Here is a 10,030-nt window from a genome sequence, read left to right as displayed (position 1 = left end):
TTTTTTTATTTGGATGTAAATTCTTGTACGTACCGAGAAAAATGATACATTTTTACAGTGTACGAAAAAATATTTGATTGATTACGTTGTACGTCTAGCCTGTGATTACAGAATTACGGAATTTATTTTTTTCAATTTACGTTGTACGAACAAAAAAATATTGCAATTACCCCCCTCCAAAAAGGACGCACAATATTCAATAAAGCAAGTAAATTTAACCTTTATAAATTACAGACGTGGTGAAATCCCGTTCGAACAATCTCAACCCCACCTGCGTCTCGGGCAGCACACAAACTGGCAAGCAATGAGGTGCACGGAAACAAAGACATGGGATAACGTCAAGTCAAAGTGGCGGCGGTCAGTCACCAAAATGTCAGGTTGAATAAATCAGACTAAACTCAAAAATATACAAATCGAGTAGATTAATCTATAAACTCTGCACACCAGTGAACAGGTAGAACAAATATTAAATTAGATTCGTTTGGTATGAATGTGTAAACCATGACCAAAATATTACAGAAATAACTTGATGAAATTAACTGACAAAAGTCCGATAATTTTTAGCGGCCGAACGACCTCTCCAAGGAATCGAACGGAGCGCGTGGTATGATGAAGGCTTACCGGGCTACACGTAGCATGTCTTTAGGAATATTCTTCTGACCCAAGTCGACAGAAACAAGCACGTTGTAGACTATACTTGCAATTTTCGTACTGTTCTGGTTGTCTCCGGGCACTAATTTTGAAATCTGATGACACGATGGATGCTAAATGTGCCCATCTCGATTGTATTCACACTGCGATATATATAGCAATTTTCCAGGTGCATTCGCGACAGTCTTACAGTGTTACCCTATCATAATATCGTCTGTTAGGAGTTCAAAGGACCCTTACGTTCAAAAGTCTCCCCTGTATATTTTTTATATCTTAATTACTCACTAGTTTATGACTCTTACATTCATATTTTAGCAGAAAGTTGTTTAACTTTATATTATCAACAGATACTGTTGGCGTTTCCTTATTTTTGCGAGACTCAATTTATTATTAATAACTCTTTTTCGTCGGAAACCCCGTTCTACTTCTTCAAACGTGCGAAAAAACCCGTCGATAGTTGACTACTAGCCTGAGGAGTATGAAAATGGCATCATGGGAAAACTTTAAATTTGTCTACCGGAAATCAATGGCCGTTCTGTTGCTGTTGAACCGTTCCGCGAATCTTCCACATAGATTGCTATTTTACATCACTGCGACTAAAAGGTGGGTAGTTATTGCATTCAATTTGTTAACAAATATGTACAAATACTAAATAATGGGAGGTAGGTGTTTCATGATTGTCTTTGGCACTGGAACCATCGTCAGCGACAACTGTCCACGAAGCGATTACGGAGTGCTCGTTTACTAGTGCAGTGATGTGATGGTGTGAGCTGCAGTCCGGGTGCTATGAATTGGGAGATACAATGCAATCAGCAATCATAGCTAGAATATAAATTGTTCATGTTGCTTCTAAAATATGCCCGACAAACAGCTCGTCGCAGTTTAGTCGGTCGCCACTTATCCTGATCATGGAGGTAAAAAACATCCGTGTCCTGATAGACAATCTGCATGGTGCTGTCTCCAGTGTTTTTGTAATTTTGGTAATGTGTTTTGAGAAATCTGATTTTTTTTAAATATGCCTGTGCGTCGTACAGCTCTGAACACGAAAATTAGAAGCAGACTGGCAACGCAAGCCCCATCAAGTCATTCCATGTGTGCCTCCAATTGATCGAATGTACAATGATACGCATTATTAACTTGTCGAGATAAATTGATACACTGTAATACCTCTACCCAAAGGAGGGCAAGTATGTTTGAGTTACAAATTTTGAGTTACAAACAAGTCTTATCATAATTTAAAGGTCACTGTGACCTTATTCAAAATTATTTAATTTGTACCCCATAAAAGTATATACTGAACATTACCATATGTTTTGTGTTATTGATGTAACATTTTCTGTCTGCATTTGGTCAAGATCTAAAGAAAAATATGTTTACTATGAATTTATTATTTTATTCTGTTTTAAAAAGAATGAGAACCTGTTTGTAACATTTTATATAATAAATTTAATTTAAGAAAAAACACAAACTGTACACACTTTATTCTTTTATCCAAGATTTTGTATGATCATATTTTTATAATTTATACTATTTTGAAGTACTGTTTTTGAGTAAACTTAAGGTAGCGAGAAGGGAAATTTTCATTTTTTTTCTTGATTTTTCAAAAATTTATAAAACGGTTATTTTAGACCTTGATACATCACCCCAGGTTTACAAAAGATCGAAATTGCGAAATAACGTTGCTCAAATTAGTGTTTTAAAACACTAGCAGAAAAGACTACAACTGCCGTTTCGTGGATATTTGCATAATGTTTATCTTTGAAAGGGTTTAAATGATAACATCTTATCTGTATACTCTGTTGTTGACGATTCTGATATAACGGGTGATAAGCTTCCAGTTGCAAACAATGCGTGTTTATCTAACGTCCATTGTCAGCATTATTGTCAGTCGAGACTTCGTCGGAGAAACATGGTCATACAGTACTCATTTCGCCCAACCTTCCGCTTTTACATCGACCGCTTATCGCTTAATTTCCGACCACGCGGCCTTGTCCGACCGGAAACCGACCGCATTTTAATCGCGTTTTTTTTTTTTTTCGCTCGCTCGCTCATTGAAAACATTGACCGCTCGCCCAAACACTGAAAACTGGCACATGGGTGGTCGAAATGATGGTTTTGATAGTAAAGTGTGAACATACAACTAGTATTAACTATTATTAAATTCTGTACGACACTTAAAATCTAGTAGTTGTATGACACTTGTAATCGTGAAAGCAACTGAACTGGGACCTCTTGTTACGTGTTTTGGGTGCTTGTTCTAGATGTAATATTTATTTTTTTTATTTTAATGAGACAGTTACGTGAAAAAAGCCTAGGTAACTCCTTTTGACAGAGCAGAGAAACGAGGAAATGTTAGTGATTAATTCCAAAAATAACGATACCGAATCCACATCGGTCCACGTCTGGTAAAATTTGACATTAAATTTTTAAAATTAAGTTACGATCATTGAATGAGCTCGGTTTATACCGTATACGTACCGCAAAAGTGTTCCCACAAAAAATATTTTCGACTAAAAACGGCCACATGCCCTGAAAAAATCGAACAGAGCTTGAAATGTATGAATAATTTATTGAGCTTAAAAGAAAAACGTGTCAAATTTAGTTATAGCCATAACTATTTGATGGCCAGTCGATGAACAATTCAAAACTCAGGATTCACACGGAAGTCCTTCAGGGCTGAAAATCATCGACGCTACTCTGGTTTACTTTATTTCACAACTTGCAGAGAAAACTGATTCGCGTGAATTCTAATGTATCTTAGCCTAGTATTTTCTTTTTGAACTAAGGTCAAATTCCATCAGTTTGTCAAAATATGTTTTTCAGCAAATAATTTTGAAGCCTGTCACAGCACAAAAAACCATGTGAATCGACGCCGGTGATTGGATTGTACGACGACCCTTCAATTAGCGTCAAATATGCTTTGTTACAACATCATTGATTGGCTGAGAGTCACCTGATCGGAGCACGACCTGGGTCACAGAACCATATTTGTCCGTATTATCAACAGGACTTTGCAAAATAACCACACCCATATTTTCAATCCTTTTTAGGGCGGAAGTTGCCAACAATGTTAAAAAAAATCGTGAATTTCATGGATTCGAATAAAATAAAGCAAGCGATTGATAAGGCTGATTATTAATATTTTCCCCGATGCTCTTCGAATTTTTATTTTTTTTATTTCAAGGTAAAAAATGGCTAGTTGAAGTTGCATCGTCTTCAATGCGGTTGTTTCACCGCGAACAACTCTAGCTCTGTTTTGGGCATGGTTTAGTTTTGCGATGTAAAATAAAATATATATTAAAATAATAATATTGATTAATTATTTGGGGTTTCAGCCCACAAATTACGGACATGATCCCCATGAATTACGGTCAATGTTTGTCTTCTCTCGGCTGATTGTCACGGTGTTGATCGACGCCCTTCCTAAACTCAGTATGGAGAAACCAACGGGGATCGACATTCCAAACAAACAATCGAAATTATCAACGAAAGACGAGATTTTTCTAGATATTTACAAACATACTGTCATGACAAACATATGTAAAATTAAAAATACACAAAGAGGTGTAATATTAGGTTTTAATTTAGGCTTAGAAATATTTTCTTTCACTCAGCTCATGCATGTAACTGCCATTTAGCTTTACGGTCCTTCAGCATCGGGGGAAAACAACAGTAATTATACAAAACACATTGCGAAGACTCAACAATCAGGAAAGAAACCCCAGACAACCATGTCGTACTTGTGTTGAAATACATTTTGTATTTCACGTCAGAATATTGTTTAAAATAAAATATTTAGTCCAAGCCAACTCGAAGTCAAAGGGTCAGGTTGCGTGCATATAATTATATATAGTTAAGACAAAAAGTATTTGAACTTTTGTCAGCTGTTCAACATCTATAAAAACCAGAAAGACAATTATAAGACAATGTGAACCTCGAAAATTATTCTGTTAGTCTGAATTTTAAATGCGCGCGCGCGAGCGAGCAGGTGGGCGGTGATATTTCGGGGTTTGCGCGGTCGAAAATAAAGCGGAAATTGTCGGTCGAATTCAACAAGCGGTCGCAAAAGCGAGAGAAAAAGGTGATTCGGAAGCGGGTGGGAGGTTGTGCGAAAGGAGTACTGTAACTTTGCACAACTTTCTTTTAAATCGTTTTATTTTCCAAGTCAATATTCTATTTTACTAATACATTTTTTTTCTAACGCAATGGCGAAGAAAAGAAAGAAAGCGTTGACAGACGAGGCAAAGAAAAATCTGCCACTCAGTGTCGCACTCTGACACAGCAATTTTTTTTTCAAACATCGGCCATTTTTAGATGTCTTATCAGAGACACTTGAAGGATTAGCTTGTTTGTAAATTGTCAGCGTGTACGGTGGGACAGTAATGTTTGTCAGAGGATTATCCCTCGTTGTTCGTTTGCATAACAATGGAAAACCCGAACTTTCCTGGAGTACGGACTCAAATGCCAGCAGTTTTCTTCATTTTTCACGCTCGAGCTTGAAATTATTCATTATCTGACACTCTTTATGAGTTCTATGATATCAGTGGTTAATATGTTTGGCCATTTTTAGTGTATATTTATAATAATGCAGCAAATCTACAGTGTTTTATTAACCAAAACTGTTTTTCGCGTTTTTCTCGAGTTGAAGTTTTGATCGAGTACGACTCATTGGGACCGCCGCCAAATCAAGTGCGTTCGGACTAGGACATTCAAACTCGCAGTTATCGTTCAAAAGATAATGATGGTGCGAAATATGTCTGGGTTTTTAAAGAAAATGCTTTGTCACAGAATAATAGTCTGTTAAAGGTGCCAAGTATGAAATAATTTGGGGACAAAAAAACAAACCTGCATAGAAATCGGAATAATAGGTCTTTTGATTATCGGAGACGCATTTCAATTGACTTGATTACGGACAATGCATGACGTAAATTTCACCAGGAAATTCCGCAGTGTGCTCTCGCAATCGCGGACTTAGTCATTTTTACAAGGTTCGCCATTTTTGATGTCACGTGATAATTATGTAAACAATGTCTGTCCAGTTTGTGCGAACTTGCACCTCTATACTTAGTCTTTTGATATATATAACCTAAATTACTGTTCTGAACGAGACAACAGACAGAGAATGTTTTATTTAAAAACGTCACAAAACCTTCTCGCTACCTTAAAAAACATTTTTTAGAGAAATTTAGAAACAATACAGCAAAGGAAACACAGGCGTACACTATTATGTAACACATATTTACAACAGCATAGTATACAAAACAGAAAATGTTGTATTTAAGTTAAACAATTCTCACATGTTGCGCATCTCCATACCTGTCATAAAAGTGGTATCTCCCAACTGCCTGCGAAACATGTATCTAAACTCCAAAGGCGCGGCCTTTGATCTGATTGAGTTTTGTCTAAACAATCATGTACATTTCATGATCGACCTGATCGCTTTTATCAAAGGTTCTAACTGGCAAATCTGCACGTCTGTGTTTCCGTTACTGATTTATCTGCATGATTGGTTGGAACTCCATTGACAATCCCATTTCACAATGTTTGGTCCAGCATATTGGTTACAAGTGTACGAACAGTCATATCTCTGCCATTTCTATGCCAATCTTCTCCAAACTGGGTATGATTAGTGTACTTATGGGTCCGGTGCTGACAATATATAGTGTGTGTGCTAATTTGCATATTTGTAAATTGTAATGCTTATGGATGAAGTCATATCTCTGGCATGGCTGATATTCTTCACACTTAGCATGATTAATGTAATTATTGATCCGGTGGTGACCATATATAGTGTGTGTGCTAATTTGCATATCTGAATATTATTTGCATATATTAATGTTCATGGACAAAGTTGTATCTGGTGTTTCTATGTTGAACTTCTCCAAACTTGGTATGGTTAGTGTACTTATGGTTCTGGTTCTGACAACATATTGTGTGTGTGCAAATTTGCATACGTTTGCATATATTAATGCTTATAGACCAAATTGTGTCTGGCATTTCTATGCTGACTTTTTCCAAACTGTATTGACTGTCACGCTTATTTTTAAAACTGTTGCTCTCAATTTACAAATTCTCTCTATTCACACTAAAGCTTTTCAGTGTTTAACTTAAATTGCAAGAACAAAGAGTTCAAAAATTTCTAGCAACTACATACAGATTTGTTCAGTGTAATCAACCAGATTTAAAAATAGCATACACTGCCTTATAGTCACTGTAATAGCAATGTAAGGTACCCAAAGCTGTAACTGCTAGTGAATGATTCCAATTTTCCATGAACAGCTTGGGAATCAACCATCTCAGATGGTTTTCTTGTTTTATTTACATATTAAGACATTTGAACAAAGTGATTTATTGAACTTAACACACAAAATCACCATTACCTGTAAATAGCATTTTATCTATTTGGAAACTGTACATGTATAACTAACCGGATGCAACACATACATGTGCGGTCAGAAGGGATTTAAATTTTGAGCAGTCTGTATGAAAAGGGGGATGATTTTTAGCAACGCTGTCGACTTTGTCGAGCGGAGCTTATCATATGAGTGATTGTCCGTCTTCGTCCGTCCGTCGTCCTTGCCAATGTTTTACTTTTTCGACTTCTTCTTGAAAACTACAAGCCTGAATGCTTTGATACTTGGTGTATATGTACCTTGGGTAGATCTCTCTTAGATTTGTTCATTTTGTATTGATATCTTCAATTTTCTAATTTTGGTGAATATTTTTGTCATTTTTGGTAAAAAGTGATATTTTCGGCTTCTTGTTAAAAACCACAAGTCTAATTGCTTTGATATTACATATATAGGTACTACATGTGGACCACTCTCAAATTTGTTCATTTCATGATGTACATAGATCATACATGTTAGGATACATGTTCCTGGCCGTCCGTGAGTTCCTGAGTCTGTCCGTCCGTGTGTCCGTCCGTGTGTCCCTCTGTCCAGAGTCATATTTCAGAATCCTGTGGACTGATCCCGTTCATTCTTTGCATGTGCCTAGTACCTTATGTGGGGCATATGCACATGCCGTGGTTTCGTGATTCGATTCAAAATGGCCGACTGGCAGCCATCTTGTTTTCTGAAAATGTTGTATTTTTGACATGCTTTGTCAGTTGTCATTCAAACTTGGTACATAGATTATACATATTAGGATACATGTCCATGATGATTTATTTCGCAATTGGATCAAAGATTGTTGACTGGCAGGCATCTTGTTTTTTTTATGCGGTATCTTGGACGTGCTCTGTCAGTTTTCATTCAAATTTCGCACATACATGTACTTTATACATGTTAGGATGTATGTCCATGACAATTTGTTTCAAAATCTGGTAAAGGATGGCCGATTGACAGCCATCTGACTTTTTGGCCTTACTACTATATTTCCACAATTTATGTACCATTTTCATTTGTATTTGGCATACATCATACATATCAGTGTGTTTCATAATCAGATCATAGATGGCCGAATAACGACTGTTTTTATTTTTGGCCATATTACTACTACACAGAACACGTGTTTTGATGTAAATAAACAATCTGTTGTATACGCCACTTGGAACTCAAGTTTCAAGGACACGCTCGCGACAACTCCTCCGCTTTAATATGACGAGCACAAAGAGAACTTTGAAAAATTTTACGGGGACTGTGCAATTTTCAATGACTTGTTTTTAATTGTAATTTTATCATATTATTTCGTAGTCATTTTATTTTATACCCTATTTATGCATTTCTTTATTGTGTTCTCGTCATGTTTGCAGTGGATTGTTCAATTTTATGTAAAATTTTATATTACATGTATATGCTGTGCATGAAAAACTATTTATGGATGTACTGTTTTAAATGAATAAATTACAAATTACAATTACAAATTTTGACCTCAAAACAAATCGATTTGTCCATGTTGTCAGCGATTATTTCCCCCAGCACATTTATCATCCCTATCCAACCACATCTGGTCTACTGGTAACTTCACTGTCCCTTACATGTGTTTAACCATTACACAACATAATTTTCAATACGCCACTATTAAACATCTGAACTCTGCCCCCCCCCTAAAAAGCATGGGCAGCAGAAGCATTTTCAAACAAGAGCTGAAGAAAATGCTTCTCAGTGAGTGATATTTATCTATGTACATAGAGCATATTCATTTTAAAAGTATGCAAATTTGAATACTCTTATTAAATAATTTTAATATCATTCATTCATTGTGATGATTGATTATACTATTTACTGGTTGATCTCATTTATTTAATTCATTACTTTTGTTTGTTTACTGTGACTTTTATGACGACTTAATTTTTTTATTTAATATTAAGCGCCATGGACTAGACTAGTCCAAATGGGCTATTTCCTTGGTCCCCACCAGTATTATACAATTTTGTCCCGTACATGAACATGTAAATATTTTGTTTGTATACTGTAAAATAAATAAATATAAATATAAATCTAGGACCAGTGATCATATTCAGACAAAACTCGGCAATCGGATAGTATGGGACAAACGAAAGGTTTTGTTACAAATCTGTGCATATTTAATCAGGGAAATTTGCATTATAATGAATTCTTCTGGTGCTAATATCTCAAAACAAAATCGCCACATACAACCCAGAACACTGAAAATTATATTTCTAATATCCAGATGAAATCACAGATAATTTAAGGCACTTATATAAGATCTAACTAGTTGTTCTTGTCAATCTGTGCATCATTAACTTATAACTTGTTTGTATGAATAAATTCTTGTTCCAATTGTACCTTGATAACTAATCTTAATATTTAAGTAGTAGATATGCAGTAACCGTATGTCAACAAGCTATTCTGATATCTGCATTAGGAGCATATATATTGCATGTTTTATATTATATATTTACTTCTCAAGAAAGCTGGCACAAAATAAAATGTTGTAGTATATTTCTGTACGGTTTAAATTAAGGTTCATTATACATTTCTTTTTATTCACAGGATAAATGCAGTACACCAATTAACTAAGGAGTTGTAATGAAGACCGGATTGGTGGAAATTTGTCAGATCCTGACCCTCCTGAACCTTGCATACATGCAACCTGATATTATTGTTTTGTTTTGCAAATGTGTGTTTAATATTAACTTGAATAAATGATTTTCTCAAATGATACATTTTAGGTGTTTTGTTTCCCCGTCTACTTCACGAATAGTTCAATAATTTATAAAACATGATGTTCAAAAGTGCCCTCAATAAATGTCTACTAATATTAATTAGAAATAAATGGAAGTTCAAAAGTATCTTATTTACGTTCAAAAGTATACTCGTAATATCGTAATGTTATGTATTAGAAGATTTCAATAAATGTCTACTAATATTAATTATAAATAAATGGAAGTTCAAAAGTATCCTATTTACGT

General features: G+C 35.3%; 1 long non-coding RNA gene across 1 annotated transcript; it reads left to right on the top strand.

Annotated features, from left to right (window-relative positions):
- Positions 1-1,141: 1,141 nt before the first annotated feature.
- LOC146738027 (uncharacterized) lies at positions 1,142-9,782 on the top strand. The gene is made up of 2 exons (XR_014930814.1): positions 1,142-1,254; positions 9,612-9,782. It is a non-coding gene; the product is annotated as an uncharacterized LOC146738027 (long non-coding RNA).
- The last annotated feature ends 248 nt before the right edge of the window (positions 9,783-10,030 follow it).

This window comes from Saccoglossus kowalevskii, chromosome 10, assembly GCF_978046115.1.
Source record: "Saccoglossus kowalevskii chromosome 10, keSacKowa6.1, whole genome shotgun sequence".
Classification (NCBI taxonomy): Eukaryota; Metazoa; Hemichordata; class Enteropneusta; family Harrimaniidae; genus Saccoglossus; species Saccoglossus kowalevskii.
This window is presented reverse-complemented; position numbering and strand designations above follow the sequence as displayed.